Below are 20200 nucleotides of genomic sequence, written 5' to 3'. Positions count from 1 at the left end.
GCGTATGACAGTTTCAAACCCCCCCCCCCTGCCAGTCATGATCCCTCGTTTGTTTTGGTTTGGTTTTTTTTTTTTTTATTTTATTTTTTTTAAAGGTAGGTGTCCGTATTCTCTTGTTTTCCCATACAGTGACTGCCTTCTTTCCTCTTCTTTGCGGTCTGGAGGATAGCGATGGGAATGAGGAGCCCTGCAGTGGCAGCCCTGCTCTTCCCACCCCATTCAGCTGCTGGAGGTGCAGAGCTCTGGTGCGGCCCCCCTGCCCCTTGCCTAGGAGCAGAAGCAACACTGAGGTCCAACAAGGAAGGATGGGGAAGACTCAGCTCTTTTCTCTCCTCATATCCATGAGGTTGCAGGAGTGAGAAAGGCAATCCTGCTCTGCTAGAACATTGGAGGGAGGGCACAGGCCACAGTGTCACTTTCAATATGGGCATGGCATCTTGGCTCCTTTTCAGCATTGGTTATAGGGGGATGCTTTAGCAACAGGCAGAGGGAAGGTTTTGTGGCTAGCAATGCCCCATGGGGACTAGAAAGGCAGGTGCATGCCTGAAAGTGTGCGGTATCGTTTGTCATTCCCCTGAACAGCAGTATTTACATGCCTGCTTGTGGATGACCTGCTTCCCACTGCGGGCTCCATCTCTCTCATGTTATGACTTTGCAGAATTTTTGGGTGCGGTTTACTTTGAAGTTTGAGGCAAAAATGAAATGCTGAATGGTAATTGCTCTACCTAGTCAGCGTTCCGCTCTGTGCATTTAATGTAAGTCTGTACGGTGTGTGGGAAACTCAAATCATGCTGGAAGCACGTGAAATGCTCTGCTGTTTCATCATGCACACAGTTTGGGGGGAAAAAACAGTCCCCCTCAGTCTCCTTCCAACCTCCCTCCCACCCCGCAAACTCTTATAAGTAGTAATAACATACCAGAAATGAATTGCACTTGAATTTTGTGGTTAAGACTTCAGGCTTTATTTTTGTTGTGATTTAAAACCTGTAATTGTATGATCCTAATTCCAACTTCAGATGCTCATGGAAATGCACTAATGGAGCTCTGTATTAAAATCATCCAGTTGATTTTTGTCCGCATTATCCCTGTTAGTTCAGGAGCTTTCTCATTCAATGGTCAGAAACCTTATGTTTTCTGCATAAATGTATTTGATCTGCCTGACCGTGGATCCTTGCTTTTGGACTGGGTAGCCCTTCTCTCTGCTTCTGGTTTCGCTTCCCTTGTGCTGGTAGGTGGCAGCAATATTGCCTCTTGTGCTCCAGTTTATTGGCGTAACGGAACCAAGTTCTCCAGTTCTCGTTATGTAGATCCCTTGTCTTCCTTCATCATCATACTCCTCTTTCTCTGCAACTCTACTAATTTGAATCTTTCTTAAATTTAAGTGGCCTGCCCTAATTTACAGAGATTGGGAGCACCTTGGTGGCGGATGGGTGTTGTGGGCACCCCTTTTTTCCTCAGGCACACTGCTTTGGTGACTTGTAGTCACCTGAAGGTTGATCTAGTGTGTTGTGCTTCTACAGGCATTTGAGTTCTGAATGTTTAAAAAGGAATAATTTTTGTGGGGTATGATGAGATTCAGATTGCAGTATACCCTTTTGAAGCTGAAGTGGTAACGACCATTAGTCTTATTAAAGGACAGTTATACTGGTAAAAGGAATAGCGCGATGGCTTCTATATTTGAGCACATTAATCACTGAACACTGTTCCTGTTCACATTTCTAATGATGAACCTAATTACAAGGTTGATAGCTTGTCATTTTTTTTTCTGCTTATTTCTGTGGTGCTATTTAAAATTCATTTTCGGGTTCATTATTCTGGTAGAGTTTAAAATGGCTGCTAGCTATTTTGAGACCTGTAGCTTTTGTGATTTACTATGATGATTAGGGATGGTCAAGCATAACTTGGAAAGGACAGTATTTAGAAGTGCTGATTTGTTGAAATGATACCTTTTTGTGTCAATATTCAAACCTGAGCAGTAGCCTTCTGGGTGTCGTGTCTTGATGCTCTGGAGGTCAGGTCCAGGCCCTGACCAGAGCAGAGCTGGTGGTGGAGCAGTCACCTGTGAGATGACAGGTGTGACAAACTGCTGGCTTGGGAGCTGGGGAGAGGCAGATTTTGAGCCATGTTTTACCCTGCACACAAGTGCCATGACTAGCTGTGTTCTGCATCCCGTGTTGTCTCCCCCTGTCTCTGACCCGTTTCTGGAGGTCTTGAGTCATGTTGGCGATGATGTTCTCAGCGGCTGTGTTATTTATCAGGAGATTGTCTGATAGGTTTAATTGCTGTGACACCTTCAAAATTAATTCTCTTGTGCGCCAACAGTTTGGTGGTTGTACAGCCGAGCAGCCGCTGATGTGCAACTCCTCTGCTTTGTTTTCATTGCAGTCAGGGTGTAGGCAGCATCCATTTCTCTAAATCTGACTCTTCTTCCTTGTTTCCCTGCACAACATGCTCTTTTTCTGCAGTTCAGTTGACATAGCCCATCGGTTTGGGAGTTTACTCTGAGTTTTGGCCATTGGTCAGACCGATCAGAGCATGTTGCCTTGGTCGGCGTTGGCGTCGCTTTAGTTCGTTACCTTACAATTACTCGTTCCTTCTGCTCTGCTGCTTTCTTCTTTTGCCTTACCTGCCGGTTTCTTGGAGTCCGCAGACCCCTGAGCACTGACCTGATAGTTGCATGTCTGTTATTTAACAAGCAGTTCTCTTCTTGCAGTGGAACTGTAGCCTGTGGCCTCTTCCATGAAAAAGAAACAATGCCTTTCCAAGTTCTTGGGGTTATGGTATAATGTGACGCTCAAATATTAATTGAATAAAGCTGACACATCTAGCCAGCTTTCTCTATGTTGCATAGAAAGGAAAAAGGGGCATTGCATGGAAAAATAAATGCTCCTCCTGAGGTTGTACCCCCCAGCACTGGCCACTTGTGCAGGCAGCCCCTTGGGCACTGCAGGAGCTAGTGCCCAGGCAGGGGCGAGGTGCTCTGTCCTCCACCCTTCCCGGCCCCTTCCTCCCGTCTGCCACCACATCATGTCCCCCTTCATCGTTCTCATGTCGCATCCCCCCGCAGCAGAACAGCCCCCACCATGGCACGCTGTGTGTCAGGCTTTGGGACATAACCTTCACGCTCTGAGACGCTTGGGATCTTTCGGATGTGGTAAGGTGGAGCCCGCAGCCTGCACGGGGAATACCTTGTTCAAATATTTTCCTTGAATGAAGCTGTGTTTACAGACTGATAAGAAATACTAGAATCCTAGGGGCCTTCAAAACAGAAGGTTGGGGGTTTCTTGGGTTTATTTTACCTTTTAAAATCTATATTAGAAGCGGCTGTTGCTTTCTTTATGGATTTTTTTTTTTTAAATAAATTTTAAATGATGGAATAATTGTTACATCTAGTGATTACATGTTTTTTTTAAAAAAAGTTTAAAGTGTATTAAATAGCTGAAGTGGAGCTTTTTCTTACTGTGAAACTCTGATATCAGTACCTTGACTTACAAACCCTTCAAATGACAGGGCTGTGCGTAGTTTATGAATTAAGTAACTTTGTGTACTTTTTCCTGTGGTTTTCTGCTGAAGGGAGCAAGTGCGCAACAGGGCACATTCTTTTGTTGTTGATAGCATTCCACCTTAACGAGAAGGAATTTCTTGCCTATTGCCTATTGTTTATGAAGTGGAAAGAGATCACAAGTTGTATAATCTGTTCTTGTGTCGTTGGATTTGTTTTTCTTTTTAACCTTGCTTTTGTGAGTCGGTTGATCTGCAGCAGGTGCAGCAAGTGGGTGCTGTTATATACTGCACCTACATTTTGTTATATATTGGTGTGAGTCTTGGGGAGGGAAGGCGGAGAGGAAGGAGAGGAATGCAAAGGAGAGAGCCCCCCTCCAAGTAAGGAAGCAGCAGCACTGAATACGGTTTGGTTTCTGTCTCTCCGGAGCTTTGCTCAGCAACCAAACCCAGACTCCAGGTGCAGTATTCCCTCATCGGTCTGTAAGTGCGTCCCTCCTCTTCTTCCTCCCCTGCCAAGAGTTTCTGGGTGGTGAATGTCAGTAGCTGGAGTTATTTTTAAAGGCAAGAGGTGAGGCTTGTCATGCAAAGCTGGGAAGAGGGCGTTTGTTTGCTGAGCAGAGCTGACATCAAAGTGGAGATTGCTGCCTACTGGCTCACCACTGCCTTGTGCCAGGTAATCTTTAACGTACCCCTCAGTCACCGGGATCACAACCCAGCCTGCCTGCGTGCATGAGAAACGACCTGCGTTTATGATCCAGAAGATTGCTTTTTCAGTATTGTTTCCGTGAGCTGGACTTTGACATTTAAAGGCTCACACTAATCATCTTGCAAAACCTGCTTAGTGCTTTTAACTAAGCAACTGCTTTCTACTTCTTTTCGCAGGATAATATAAATGTTTTTCTGAAAGCGTGTGAAAATATTGGACTGAAGGAAGCTCAGCTTTTTCACCCAGGAGATCTTCAGGATTTGTCCAATCGAGTTACAGTCAAGTGAGTTTGGTGGTTTTTGTTTCGCCCTCCCCTTCTCCCTCTAAGCTGTTTCATGGTCTCTCTTTTTTTTTTTTTTTTAATGTTTGCCTATGGAAAATTCTTCTTTTAATCTGGTACAAGCAGTTCTGAATACTGTGGTGAGGGTTTAAGCCTTGTTATGACTGGTAGGTAAGCTTTGCACAAATTTAATTTAAAAAGTGAAGTATTATTATGCCTTACAAGCAATCTCATTGTTAATGAATATTTACAGCATTTAATATATGAGGCAGAAACTGTTCCAGTTATTTTAAACTTGGAGTAAAATTAACTGTTAAATGATATCGGAAGCACCACTTCCCTTTATGCTTTGAGATTACTGATGTAAAATCCGAAAGGCTGAGGTGGTACTTCTGATACTTGTCTGAATGGCTCTGAGGCTTGGGTACAGTGTTCCTAAAGGACCACTGATCTCGCCACTGCAAATATTAATCAGGTGTTTGTCACCGAATGTCACATCTCCTGTCAGGGGCGAAGAGAGGTGTGTGGGTAGAAACCAAGAACTGAATTGCATAAAGGTAACTGTCGTGTTTACAGAGAAGAGAGATTTTCTGTGAAACAGCAGTGGTTTGGTTCTGAAATCTAATTAGCGGATTCTCAAATTTCAGGATGGCTGTGTCTCCTAATTGGAGTTTTATTACTAGTTTCTGAGAGATTAAGGTAGGGCTTTACTATATAGACACTTAACAAGTGTTTTAAGATAAATGTGTTGTGGAAAAATATCATCTTGGGGCATCTTACTTTAACAGTGTTAGCTGTTTTCATTGTGTTGATCAAAGGGTGAATTTGTTAAGTCCCCCCAAAAAAAAAACTTTAGTGAGTTTTTCTGGAAACTTGTCAGGTTAAATGTTAAGAATTGATTCCTGTCTTAAATTACCAGTTTTATCAAAGAGGAATAGGCAGTAATCCTTCTGTAAATATAAGGAAAAAAAATATTGTGAAATGACACATAACTGCTTTAATTAGAAATCTCTTGTAGGTGGATCGGGCAGTAGCGTGTTGACATACTCTCTGCCTGGTTTCAGAATGAAAGTTTGTACCGTTTTGAGGTCTGATACTTGAGATGGCAATGTGTTTTCCAATCTTTGACTCATACCCGAAATGTAATTTATCGCTAATGTGGTGTTCAGGGACTTGGAGCTTTTCCAGGATACCGATATTGTCTCCACTGGTTCCTACATCATGCCAAAAGCCAGAGGGTTGGTAACCTCTACCATACTTTAATTATTCTCAAAACCTTTGCTGAAGTTATTTTGGAGGCTTGCTCCAAGCAGATAGCTGGGAAGGGTTGGAGGCTGTCAGGAGCTGGTCTTCAGCAGCGTCAATAGCAACAAGCTGAAACTCCAGGGAGGTCGAGTTAGTAAACTGTTGTGCAAGGTATGTTGTTCAACTCGTCCCTACATTAACTGCAGTGCCCAAGTTAGGTCAGCCATGAAATTCATCCAGTAGGTCTGTAAACAGGAGTTTTTTGGATCTTTTCAGCCTCACTGGTTCCTTTCCCAACTCTGGGAGCAGACAGTAAGGCTGGAATTTGAAGTCGTCATACGGCAGTGGGGGTTTTACATCATACCTACTTGGCAGCGGATTAATTAGTGTTTTTCAAAAAAGCAGATTTAACCATTGAGCACTTCTTAAAGACAGCAATGCAAGGAGTCTGGGTTAGAGTCGAAAGAGCTGCCAGCCACATAGCTGTGCTCTTTTGATTTGTTTCAATACAAGTTTGATTTTCCACATGTTATGTATCATATGACAGTCCCACAGTGTGTGTAAAATGCTTACAGAGTAATTCAAAACTTCTGTATCTGAGCATGCTGTAAAGTGGTAACCTAACTATACTAGCACATTTTGAGGTGTTTAGGAGTTTGGAGAGGGACAGGAGGGAAGTATTATTCCAAGAAATTAAGGAAATACGTTATACAAAGACAACTCTCTCCACTGAAAAGATAATTATGCGTCATTTGATTACCCAGAGGGCAAGCTGGTCTTCAGAGGGTTTCCAGAGAGAGTCATGTGTGTGTCAGGAGAGAAATGCTGTCTGATTAGGACCTTTATCTGATGTATTTTTTTATTATTTAATAGAAATAAGTAATTTCATACATTCAAGCTGAATCACAAATTTCTTCAAAACTTGTAGGATGCTAGGCTTCAGAAAAGGGATGCTATTTCATGTCTTGCTTTCGTGTTATTCTCTGTTAACCTTAGTTCCAGCATTAGAAGTAAGTAATTTCTTGTCACAGAGACCAAAAACTTTTTTTTATATGCTGATTTTTAAAATCACATTGCATTTAATTTTTGGCTTTCTGATGTTCCTAAGCAAAGTCATTTTGCTGCTGTTACCTGAGGCTGATTGCCCACCTATTAAACCAGCTGCGATAGGTTGTGTAGGATAGGAGTAAGGTGTGCCTGAAGCAGTGTGTATTTTGACACTTCAGCAGTATTGCTGTGTTCTGCAGTTGCACCACAGTTAGCACATGCTTTTTATCTACCCAAAATAGGTTAAATAAACTGTTGCTTAAACAGTCAGCTTTTCAGGCTGGGATGGCTGAGAACAGCGTGCTGGTAGGATACACGTAGGTACTGCCGAGTATAAGAAGACGACTGATTTGCCTTGTATGTGGAAAATATGAGGCAGACGCCATTAAAAGGGTGAGTCCGCTCCTGTTGCTGAGGAGGACCTGAGAGTTGTCATCCTATGTCAGAGCAAAACCAGTCTCGGAGACTGGCTGGGAGGTTGCATCCCTGTCCCTGCTGCACTTGGCCTTCTGTAGACTTGTCTAGTGGCTCTGGCGGCCGTGGCGCTGGGGAGGCCCCGTGGTTTTTGGTGTGCTCTGTGAAGAGGTCTTTCCTCTCTTCCTCTCGTCTCTGCTGCCCAGCAGCCCTGTGTGGTACCTCCTCCTTCTTACCTTGTGGGAAACCATACGCCCTCAGGCTGCTGGCATCTCAGACCGCCGGCCTGTCCCAGCTGGGCAGGCTCCCTTCCCAACAGGAAAGGTTATTTTCTCCTTGTACCTCGTTTGTGGCTTTCACTGAACCTTCACTGATAGCGCTCTGTCTTTCTGTCTTGTTGCCACCACCATCAAGCCCTTCAGAGATACCAGACTCTTTATTTGTGTGTGGTGTAACATTCTTCTGTCACCCAAGTTAAGGTAAAGGCCCTCTGTTCCTCGTGGCTTGCCAGAAGCTGTACGAAGAAAATAATCTTCCTATCTGGTAAGGAGGTTACAACTTTCACTTGTATTTTGTTTTCTATTGCAACTGAGATGATGCACAGACATAATGTGAAACCCTCCTCTGTAATTACTACTAATATCTGGGACAGGAGAGGCAAGAATCCTCTTAAATATCCAGACTCTCAGTTCCAAGTGATTATGTGATTATCCTTTTTGCAAAGAAAAAGCTCCTTAAAATTTTATTGTTTGGAAGTTTGTGTGAAGAGGACTGGTTAAAATTACTGGTTGCTGTTCAAAGCCTTGCAGACTTTATACTTTGCCAGATCAGCGATGAGATTAGTAGTTGGGTGATGTGGAAAAAATATACTGGCATGGATGGTTTCTTTTCTGCCAATGAAAATGGGAGTGTGGATTAATGTCTGAGATTTATAGTTTAGTCTTTCTGTAAATCTGCAGAAGTTATTGCTCAATGGTATAGTACAGCAATGTGTCATGTGTTCCAATAAAGATTATCCAGATGGACCTATTCCTCACATACCATGTCCGGCAGTCATGTGCACATCATATTGTTTCGTGGCTAGTTATTTGTCTAAATGCATATGTGTTCCTCTTCAATTCTTTCAGTATATTTCTTTTTTTTTTTTAGCCTAGGATTTTATTATTTTTAATTGGAGGAGATGTTACTTTAAAACCCAAGAGCTTGGGAGTTTTTTTATTTATACTATTTCAAGGTTGTCTTAATACTTTTAATACTTAATTTGATTTTTTTTTTTTTTGGGGGGGGTGATTGTTTTGTTTTGTATTTTTTTTTAAGTTCTGTCAAAATAAGAGTGTAATACAAGCTTAGTGACCCTTAGTGACAGTTGTCAGCACAGTTACTATTTAAAAATGTTAAGCACTTCCTTACCCAACTCTTTAGAGGTGACACACCCAGTTGTTCCCAGCTGTGGAAAGGTTCTTAGTAAAATCTTAAAAAAAATGCCATGGAGTTAAAAGTGAGAGTTTGCTTAGGCAGACACCAAGCTTCAATTCTGATGGTGTTTGTTATCCTAATTATCAGTTTTAAAGGAGGCAGCCTGAACAATCAGACTGAGAGCGTAACTGAAATTTGTCTTGTCTTTCAAGCAAATTAATTCTTCTATCTGAAAAAAATTCTAATTCTATAGAATGAGGTAAAGAATCACATTAAATACTAATAATAAATCCAAACAATGGTGAGTTAACAGATGAAAATAGTAAAGGAAGCAAAAAAATTATGAAATAATTCACTGCAAATCCTAAATAGCAAACTTTCTTTAAAGCTACCACAAGCCCCTCAGTCCTGATGTTGAAATTTTACTATATTAATTTCATTCTTCAATAAAATAGCAAATTAAAATACTTGGCTTCTGTAAATATTACTACAGGTTTATATTTAGAGTAGGTCTTGAATGAAACTCAAAAATTGTCTCCAAAGATAGCTGGAAGTATCTCAGCACCTTGCAGAACTTGGTATTTGGATAAGGCCTTCAGCTTTTTGCTGCTCTGTAGTTTTTCACGTATTCATTAGCAATTCTGTACACTAAATGAAGTGTAAATCGTATAAAGCAAACAGAAAACCCTGTCAGAGAAGTCTTGCTGAAGTAGGATTAAGTGCATACATGAGACGAAATATCGGAGCTCTGACTCTGGCCCTGACATTTCTGACTTTTGGATGGTTTTAACTTATCAATTTAATGTTTCTTTAGCACAGTTATTTTCATGATTTCCTAAAGCAAAAAGCAGCCCTGGAGAAATTTCAGTGCCGTGCTTTCTGTAGCATAAAGCTCTATGTAACTAGAGCCAACTAGAGAGAAGTAACAACTGTTATCTGTCATGTTGATCCTTGTGTTCACGCATTTCAGCTGAGTTTTGAGACAGGCTCTCTATTTCAGTTCAGAGATGATGCTTTCTGAATTTAAAATACCACAAAAAAGTTGTTCAGAGATTACATGCCTATTTTAAAATAAAGCCTGAGAAAATGAAATAGTTGCTGTGTGATCTGGCTGTAAGCACATATTCTGCATCTCTTTGTCCATCTGGAGCAGGATACATTTCATGGGGTTTTCTTCTGATTAAACTGGAATGAACAATCATACCCATTATACCTAACATTATTAACTATTTTAAGCATACATACAGAATCATGACCTGCCATATCATAGCTATTGTGTTCTGTACTAAGCAACACTCTCATTTTAGGGGCTGTCAAAAGGGAAGCCATCTAGCATTAAGTTAAGCCAAACACAAAGCATGCTCTAGTACCTACCTTCTTTATCACATAATTCAGATTAAAATAGCGCCAGTGCCTCCTTTCAGTGATGAAGGTGCCTCATTTGTCTTTTTGGGTGCAACCACTAAATGTGCAGGTGTAAGAAGATTCCTGAAAACAGCAATGAGGCAGTAGCAGACAGGGATTGAATGCAGGCATAGCTTCTTCCAGTGCTACGTTCAGTCCATTAGCAAAGTCCTGTTCTTCATGTGGTAGGAAAGTAACTGCACACTATTTGGTAGATAATCGTTTCTAATTAGAAAAGTGTGGGGGGGTGTTTTTTGGTTTTGTTTTGTTTTGTTTTTTTTGTTTTTGTTTTTAAAGTAAGTTCATGTTTCTCATGAATTTCATGTTCTTCCTGTCTAGTCCTGGGGAATATGCCGAGTTTCCTGATTCCGCTTGTGTTTCCTGCTCAGGGTGCTTTCTTCTGCAGGGTCAACAAAGGAAAAGTGAATTTTCTGTTCTATGGGATAAATGTTACCACTGCCAGATAGATCACTGAAGAAAGTAATCTGTATAGAAACCCCTGAAAAGATGGTCTTTTTGAGTGGAGGGTTGTTGTCAGTGCTTTTAGAAATTTGTTGTTTGGAGAACTTTAACTATGAAAGCAGTACCACATCTCAGTCTTTGGAGGAATTTTTTAGGGTTGGTTTGCCAGTAACACTCAGCTTTTTAAACTGTCTGGCAAGTGAGTTACCTGAAAGCTTGAGATGTGATGATGAGAAACTCTTTTGGGACTTGTATCCCATTTTGATCTTCAGGAAGACCTGCCATATTTTACTCAAAGGAGACAGAGTCAAATATCCTGAAAATGGATACTTTTTTTTAAAAAAAAAAAAAAAAAAAAAGGAGAGAGAATGAATGCAAGTCAATTTGTGGACAGGTAGCTCAGAGCTGCTGTTTGTTGTTGATATTACTGAATTCATACTTGGGTCTTCTTCCATATCTAATATATTTGCAGAGTTACTATAGCTTCTTGAAATCTTTTATTGCTCAAGTATTTAATGCTGATAATAAGAGTGCATGATGGAGCTGAACCTGAATTTGCTGTGCTGATTTTTTTTTTTCCAAGAAACACGCATTTTAATGAGTTGAAAAACTTGATTCTAACTTGGCTAAAAAACAAAACAAAACAAAAAACCAAAAAACAAACCCAGAACACACAACATGGAACCACCCTTTCCTGCCTTTTTATTTTGTGTAGAATAGAAAGTTGTAGAATAGAATAGAAAGGCTCCAGCTTATAGCTGCGTGACTGAAGAGTCAATCATCCCAAAGGCCTGGGCATAAAGATCTAAGAAACTGTCTGTGAATTCAAGTTGAGAGGAAAGGAATAAAAACCAGCATTTTGTGGGTCTTGAAAGCTGAAATGCAAACCATTTAACCAAAATTTCATTAAAACAACGAATGCTGCTTTTTTTTTTTCTTTTTTCTTAGATTCAGGGAAATAACATTTCTTACACATGTGGTCATAATAGGCTTTTATTGTGGTAACTGAGTTTCTCAGTGACACTTCCCTTGAAATGGAAGAGTGCAGCACTCTCACTTCAGAATGACTCTAGAAATGTTCCTACGACCTTGAGTGTGGAAATTCTCTTTCCACTATAGGCATTTTCATATAAATGGATAATGTTTGCTACCTCGGCATAGCGATATTCTAAACATTGAAATTGCTCTATTTGTTTATGATATAACTAATTTCAAGATCATTCATTTCACACATTTAACTCTTACTAATACTAGTGGCAGTTACGCAGAGGTAAAGAAAATGAAAATAGAGTGTATTTTATCAGTCTTGTGAAACTGTTGTGCTTAGTGTAAAATATTCACCCTCATGTCATTAATTTGCATAAGCTTTCAATCGTTCCAGTAAAACCGTTGTAGACAATAAAACATGTTCCAGACTTTGGACTATACCTGCTAGAAATTTACATCCAACTCTTCGTTGTAAAGTCTATGAAGCATTGGGTGTGGTGCTATGTAATCTTTCTGCTTTATCTGTGAAGTTTCTGATCATTACAAGAAATGTTTGAGATTGTTCATATTTTTTTTTTCTGTTGAGCAATTTAACAGTTAATAATTTACGCTTCCTTTATGGGATTATTCTCTTGATAATGTTTGATTTACCATTTATCTATTTTGTGAAGATGATTCTGCTGCAAGAATGAAAAATTTCTGGAGTTGTATGCCTGTACCTACAAGTGCACAGGAGGAGTCTGAACAAATTTGGAAAAAAAAATACATTTAGTGTATGTTAGTTGTATTGAGAGCAATTGAGGTACCTCGAGTGACACAGATCCATAGCCTTCTACTGGAATTCAAATAGTTATGCTACAAAACTGAACGATTTGCTGAAGGAGGTTACAGTAGCTTTCTGCTGAAAGGTGTTGGTTTATTCAAAATACTTGTTTTTGATGGTATTACATTTTAAAAATCTCTGGAGTAACTTTTGGCATGGGGTACAAAACCATTGTTACTAAAAGCTTTACAATACTTTTTAAATGCTCTTTTGCTTTGTGTTAAGAGAAGTGTCTCTAACCTTTAAGGATTCCCATGGGAATCTGTCTAAACCTTAGGCACCTGTGTTCATTTTAAGCATGCACATCAAGCCCCTAACATCCCAGGATTAAATGCAGTTTATAAAACAATGCAGTAGATTTGGATCAGTAATAGTGAGTTGTGAAAGAAGGTAAAGAGAGAACCTGTGTTTTTTGGTGGCGATTTTTTTTTTTTTTTGTACAAAAAAAGTGCTTATGTCTGAGGTTGGAAGTTGAAGAACTTCTAAAAAGAATAAGCTTGTGTAACCTTAGTATCATTTATGCAGAAACATGTATGCAAGTTCACTGTTGTATTATTTTTAAATGTATTTTACTGCTAAATTGCTGAAGTTGTTAGCTTTTCTGCAGGCAGACAACTCAATAGGAAGAGCTCCTATATTTAAATAGTGGGGGAAGCTGACTTGTTAAAGTTTTCCATGGATACAGGAGTTTGTCAGTTAACCATACTCTGTAAACAGAGAAAGTAAAGCTGAACAGTGTATTGACAGTTCTGCATCCTACTTCATACAAAACCCTACTTTTGGCCATTTTGGTTCCTGAGCTGTGTTTAATACTATTCTTACAGTACTTTCAGAGATTTCAATTCTAATTGTTATTACTGCTTAATTGGAACACTCATAGTATCCTTCAAAATGGCATTAACAGCTTTTCTACTGTGAGTGCTACAGAACATAATTGGTAATGCAATAACAAAATATTTTTGTAAAGCGCATGTCAAGAGAGTTACAGGGTCATTTTCATCTTGTCACTGAAACTGGTAAATGAAATAATGTCTCATGACATGGTTAGAAGATAAGAAGGGGTGGGGAAAGGAAGAGTGCTAGATAGCAGGCAAGCTTAACCACAAAAAGACATGATCTTTTCATGTTTCTTTTAAATGATAGAGATCTGTTGTCTTTAAGAAACAAAAGGAAAAAAACCACCAACAACAAAAGAAAACCCAACAGGAGAACTCTTCTCCAGGCTTTACAAGTTGAGAGTCAGGATTTCCAGCCCTGACCATCCCAGTGACCTCCATTCAACTTCCTCCAGTTTATCAATGTCTTTCCTGTACTGGGGGACACCAAATTGGAGATGGCAGCATTATAGACGTGGCCTAATGAGAGCTGAGGAAGGGGGGGATGATCAGGTCCATCAACCTTCTGGCCACACTCCATTTCATACAGCCCTGGGTGCTGTTGATTGTGGGATCTGCTGGTGGCTGGCATTCAGCCCAGCAGGACCCCCAGGCCTGGCTCCCCACCCTGCTCTGCTGTTGCAGGGGTTAGGTCCATCCTGGGGCCAGAACTCAGACTTTGTCCTTATTGAATGTCATGAGGTTCCTGCAGAGCCAGTCCTCCTGGTAGCCGTGCCCTCCAACGTATCAGCTGTGCCCTCCTGGAGCTCCTGTCTGCTCGAGGAGGGAGTGCAGTATCAGAAACTGACTCAGAAAGAAAAAATTTTGAAAGCTGCCGCAGCCGATTGCTGGGACTAGAGTAAGAAGGTTGACTAATGCAGCTGATATTTCCTCTTTCCTTTCCCTTCTAGAAAAAACGTCCTGCAAATGTAAACACATACACACCTTTGAACCCAGTATGTACAGATATGCATCAACTGACGTGGATTCCAATGTGTTATATGATAAAATATTTAACTGGGGTGGGGAAAGGGAGGCTAAGTTCAAAATACTTCTGCTTTTGCAAAGACTATTAAATTACGGACAGCCACTTGTGCCCTGTGAATAAACACTGAAATATGCTTGTCGGATTTATGGTGCAGTAATGTATTCTTTTTAACTCCGTGACCTGATTTTTGTAAGATGCTCTCAGCTGTGATTGTTTTCTGGGGTGAAGGGTGTACTTGTTAAAGCACTAGCTAAAAATGCCCAAGTTAACAGAAGGCACAGTCTATTTATGTATGGTTTGACTTGAAGATATGATATATTTTCATCACAGATCTGTGCAGTTAGGGAATTACTGTACAATTGCACAAACTAATCCTAATCTGTCCAAATTTACCAGTGTCAACTACTCTAGTAAACAGCTTTTAATAGTAGTTTGCAGGTTAATTTTTCAGAAACTGTGTTCTGGTTTTTTATGTATAGAACAGAAAGAAAACTTGGATTACTTAAGTGAGAACAGGAAAATCAGAACAATTCCAGTTTTGTGTATAAAATTATGAATTCTGGAACAGCTGATGCTGCTCAGGCCTGAGATATTGGGATTAGGAGTTTTGTGAGAGTTTGTGAAGGCTTCTGTTCAGTGTTCAGTACCAGTCCAAGAAAAAAAAAGAAAACAAAACCAAGAACAAAAAAAAACAAACCCTAAACTAAAAAAAAAAACAACCAACCAACCATCCCCCCAAAAAACTCACCCAGAAACAAAACCCAAGCATTGTTAAGAAGTATTAGGAATAGGAAAAACAACAGCACATCACTGTGCTGCTGTAGGTAATCTAGAATTTGCTGGTCTTGTAAATACCATCTGAAGCTTTGGACTTTGATCACTTTCCCTTTCCTCACTCTCTCACTTCATCTCGTCAAATTCCCCCAAAATCAAATCTATGGAACCGGAATATCTTCATCCTCGTGGCGTTTCTCTGACCAAAAGTAGGAGTAGCTTCTGCTGCAGGTTTAGTTGAACATGCTAGGAGTCCTGAGACTGAAAGAGAGATGAGGGATGAAGACAAGAGGTGGACAAAGTAGCAAGCTTAAAACAACTGACCAACCAAAACCTAGCAGATGGCATGGATTAAGTGGTTCAACTAGATGCTGTGTCCTGTGTTACATGAACAAGCAATGAACGAAATGAAGGTGCAGAAGGCTTCCTTGTCAACAGATGCTGTAGACAGTGAAAGTTTACTTGAGTTCAGGGAGTAGTGGAGAAGTTCACAGAAGGGAAATCTCGTAAGAGTTACTTAATACGGGGAGACTACGTCAAGCTTGGGAAGTCCCCAAAGGGAAGCATCTTGTCGGCTCTATTTTTACTCTTCGTTAGGCAACTGCTTGGGGTTGCACAGGAGGATGGGTTCCTGGGCTAGATAGAGTTTTGATCTGGTCCCATGTGGATGTTCTGTGTGTGGTTTTGAAAAGGCCACATCCAATGAAAACTGCTTTTAACTTCTGTAGATCTGTGATGACCTCCTCCAAGAAGCAAAACTAAGGAAAAAATCAGACACAGATTTTATGGAAGCAATGAAATTGATTTGCTAAATCAATCAAGCAATTTACCATTGTTAAGCTTTAGCAAACGTGGAACATTGTAGGCGGAGGTATCTGAAAAGATGAATAAAATCATGGTAGGTCTCTTAATCTAGACCAGTATCTGACTACTTCTATATGTGACCACTTTGTGCAGTCACAGGGAAAAATATTATTATGAATTCTTAGGTATTTAATATTTGATGTTTTTTTTAATCAAGCCACTTGTAATTTTAGTAAAATCTTCATAAGAATAATAAATAAGGATGGCTGAAATTCTCTTGAAATAAGGTGGCACATGTATTTGCATATACTATATTCAGCATCATTACTTAACTGATCTTTTTAGAGCAAAAGTAGGTTTCAATTTAAGAGGTTTTGTTACTGATTTTGGCATGGGTAATGTAACTGTAAGATCACACATCAGATGGTTATGCAGAAGGGACACCCACCCAGGTTGAGTAAGCGCAGAATAAGATACATTAGTAATGATACTCCTCTGCTATGCTCGTCCTGCAAAACACTCGCTTTCTCTGTGCAGAACATTTTATTCTTTGAAATCTGAGCTTGCCTCTGGTATTGAATGTTGACTGCTGTTGAGAAATCATACAGAAGTCACTTAGCACTGATGATTTACTAGTATTTGCCATTTCATGGTGATGTTTTTGTTTCTTCAAGAGGAAAAAAATTGTCTTGCAGAAGGATACTTTTCTTTTTACAAACAACGTTTTGTCTTTCTGAAGCATTTTCCTCTTTGAACTGTGACCAAATTATTTGTTTAATTCAATCTTCTCTAATACTAGTTGAATAATTTGTGAATGTATTCAACAAGCTAGTTTGTTTGGTTATTAAATATCCTATACAGAAATCTGCAGTTAACCAGGTGGTGTAGTCAGTCTAGGGTGGTGATCATCACCAAAATCATGTGACTGCATCTGTAAGTTAATTCTTTTGTTTTCTGCTCAGTATTCTTTTTCATTGATCGGATAAGATTTTAAATCTATAAATCCAGGGACTGATGGCACCAAACAGTTCCAGTCTGTGTGTGCAAGGTTTACTTGCTTGGGTACCACGTGAGTGATGAGTGCACAGTAGCTGCTGCCAACAGAGAAGGACACATCAGCTCATCGCCTGGCTTGCCAGCACCGCTTTGCAAGAGTGTGCTGGTTCAGACTCTCAGAATAAACTAAGGCAGATACTCCGTGCTTATTCTGTGTTAAGTGTCTGCCAAAATTGCTTGATAAACTTCCTTTCTTTAGTGGACAGTGTGAGTTTTATCATGGGGAAAGCTGGAATGAAGGACTCGTGCTTCTTGGTTTTCTCAGAAAGTGTATTTACACGATAGGGCACTGCAGTGAAAGGACAGAGAAGGGCAGGGAGGCTGGGTAAGGTAAAAACCAAGAAGAATCTGAATCTAAAGAGGATGCAAAATCTGTTCTCAGACTGGAGCTTAATCTGAGCAGTTGTGAAATCTTCATTGAACTCAAATTTGAACTGAAAGAGGGCTGAGAAGAGATAGGAAATCTTAAGAATGAATTTAGTACATGAACTGAGTTCACTTCTTAGCGCTTTTTTTTTTAGCTTTTACTATATATCCTTTCCCTTTCCCAAAGGACGAATTTTACAGTGAAAAAGTGCAATGGCTTGAAAAACTGTCTAAATGGAAATCCAAACTGAACATTACAACATATGAGGAGAATAAAAGACAAAGGCTTGTTTCCCTCAAGCAGCTCACATATAAGCACATAAGTGAAAATGCTGAAGAAGAAGTAGGTCAAAAACCAGTGAATGCTTCTTCCGAAGTAGCCATAGTCTGTGAAGAAGAAAGGAGTCTACTGGTACAGGTATTGCATAGCTTCCCTTCATTTTACTTGATCAGAGGTAGGTCTGCACGATAAGGTGTGCTGGGTTGGCTTAACACCTCAGCCATGGGAACAGCAACCTCTTGTGCCATTGCTGCAAGCACTGACCCAGAACTATGCCCCACCACGGCGTATCTGGAGCCTGTGTTGTACGCACCTGTGCCTGTGTCCTGCTGGAGCAGCATCACGTCACAGCTTTCTCCTTTACCCATCCTTCCCCTTCCACAAGAGCTTTAGTATTTCTGTACCATGCTGCTAGGTGTAGCCATCTAACCTGAGCTCTGCCTAAGTCACTGTGGTGTTCTACAGAGCTTGTTAGAGGACTGTGTAGCAAGGACAAAAGATATTGCAGCAAAATTTGATTCAAAGCTAATGTGAAAGAATCAAGCCCTTTATTTCTGTTGTTAACTATGATGGAGAAATGGATCTCAGCTGGTCACTAGTATTGGGGAGGTATTGCAAGTTATTGTCAGCATCACCAAAATGCATTTTCTCACTTTCAAATACAACATTTCATATGGCAGAATGGTTTACATTTGTGTACCTACAGATTTTGGGGTTTTTTTTTCAGGTCCAAGAGGAGCCTGAATCGAAAGTTACTGTGTTGGCTTAATTCTGGTTCAGGAGAGGTGGGAAGCAGTGAACACTGGAAATTTCTTCTTGTCTTCTGTTGCCCAGGAATGTGTTTGTGTGGTTTCCATCATGTAAAAATGACATATTGCTGTCTGATCTGTCAGAGGAGAGAGAGAAGCTCGCTTTTATCTCCCGGGGAAGGAATCTTTTTGATGGACATGTACCAAAGGCACGCGTACCTTACTTACAGAAGGAGCTTTTGTTTGCAGAATTTTTGTCAGGAAAGCAAATATGTTTGAGCTCCTAGAAACTGTTTGGTCAAGCTTAATTGCATGTGGGTTTTGGCATACAACGTTTAATGGAACATGTTCCTGTTATTTGTGCATCTGCAGTTGCAGGAGAGACTGGGCTCTTTATAAGCTGAAATAAGGAGCACTGAAAATGGTGGAAGAAAGCTACTAAGTAAACTGTTTTTTCTACCTTCACCCATGAGAGAGTGCTCCAGCTAATTACTTCAGGTTACTTCAGCTCTTGGTGCTGTGACTGCTTTGTTAATGCTATGTGTTTAATTATGAAGACAGTTTCCAAACAAGTGTATTACTATTAATCTTTCACTGTAAAATATTCTAGGATCTGCTTTTATGGTAAATGAAGAGGGGGTAGCATCTTCTCAGTTTCTAGGTCCTTAGCCGTAGGTGGTCTGCATGCCACCGCTGCCATCGTTCAGAATAGCCTTCTGATCACTCTCCAGCTAATTTGGGATACCCAGTGAAGATGCTTTCTTGCTGTTTTCATTCTCCATTGCTCAGACATCTCTGCCAGGCAACAAAACAAACAGCAACGGCCTCAAAGAGTGCATGCGTTGAAGCAGAGGGCAGGTGACAGTTATAAAAGGTTAGTCTTTAATGGTATTACAAAAGGTAGCTGTAGAGGTTTCCATGCATTTGCTTATTAAAGTGTGTAATGCTCTGATCCTTACATACAAAAAATAATTAGTGGGTAATTATTAGAAAAAATGACCTTGTACTTTCCTTGGTGGTGGAGGATATCGCAGAAATTAGTTTATAGCCAGGATTTGAAAGCGTGTGGCTCTTTTTTTAAGTGATGGTGAACGCAGCAAGATTCAGGGACAAAGACGAGTATAAGGCAAACTGGGTATAGATGGTCAACTTAAAAGCCTTGTAGAAGAAAGAGGACAGAAAAAGAAGTTGGCTCATTAAACAAAGCAAATTGCAGTACATTTTAATCTTTACCTGCAATAAAATTATCAATTACTTAAGAGAGTAAATACTGTGATATTATGTTCATTGGATAATTATATGTTTAATTTTTCATAAAGAATTGCTTTTTGATTCGACAAAAACTCTCTTACCACTGGTGGTACTCCCTGGCCAGTCTTCAACTTGTGAAAGCACTTTGGCAAGGCTCGGTTGTACCTGTGAAACACAGGACCCTCTATGCAAGCCAGAATTAGCAGAAATAAAAGCTTTTTGAAGAAAGCAGAATTTCGAAAGTGTTTTTATTTCTGTAAGTTGCTCTGGAATCGTGAGCGTGTTAGTGAACATATTTTTGAGGGGAATTGGTATGACACTCAAAATGAATGTATTTGAGATTTTACACATTGTAAATCAGCACAGAATGGATTTAAATGTGCATTTATGTGTTTTAAAAGGCCTGTTTACTTCACATCCAATCTGCTGATTTCTATGCATCAGCATTCATCAGTGCTAAAGTTTCAATGTCACTGCTTAAAAAGAGGAGCAATTTGGGAATGCTTTTGATGGGAGTTTGTTTTTTCTCTTTGCAAAGAATGATATCTCTGTGCTTTAATTTATTAGTCTTGTCCCAGTGGCTTTCCTTTTTTTGAAGCATTGCCTGGTTTTGTTGGTAGCTTTATTATACAAAAAAGTTCAAATATATTCACCTGTGTACGTATCCTGTGTCTGTTTAGGTTTTTCCTTCAGGGTTGTAAGTAATAACTATGTTACTTGTAATAATAGTTCAAGTAATTACATACTTGACAGTCTGTCCAGAGTTCAT

General features: G+C 40.0%; 1 protein-coding gene across 1 annotated transcript in view; it reads left to right on the top strand.

Moving 5' to 3' along the window:
* The window catches only part of LMO7 (LIM domain 7), a 95332-nt gene that overhangs the window by 18263 nt on the left and 56869 nt on the right, over positions 1-20200 (top strand). The window contains 1 exon segment of the mRNA XM_009706457.1: positions 4387-4493. The gene's annotated coding sequence lies outside the window, so the exon portion shown is untranslated.

This window comes from Cariama cristata, unplaced genomic scaffold (genome assembly GCF_000690535.1).
Source record: "Cariama cristata isolate BGI_N322 unplaced genomic scaffold, ASM69053v1 scaffold2598, whole genome shotgun sequence".
NCBI classification, from domain to species: Eukaryota; Metazoa; Chordata; class Aves; order Cariamiformes; family Cariamidae; genus Cariama; species Cariama cristata.
The sequence above is the reverse complement of the archived record's forward strand: the minus strand, read 5'-3'. Positions and strand labels throughout refer to the sequence as shown.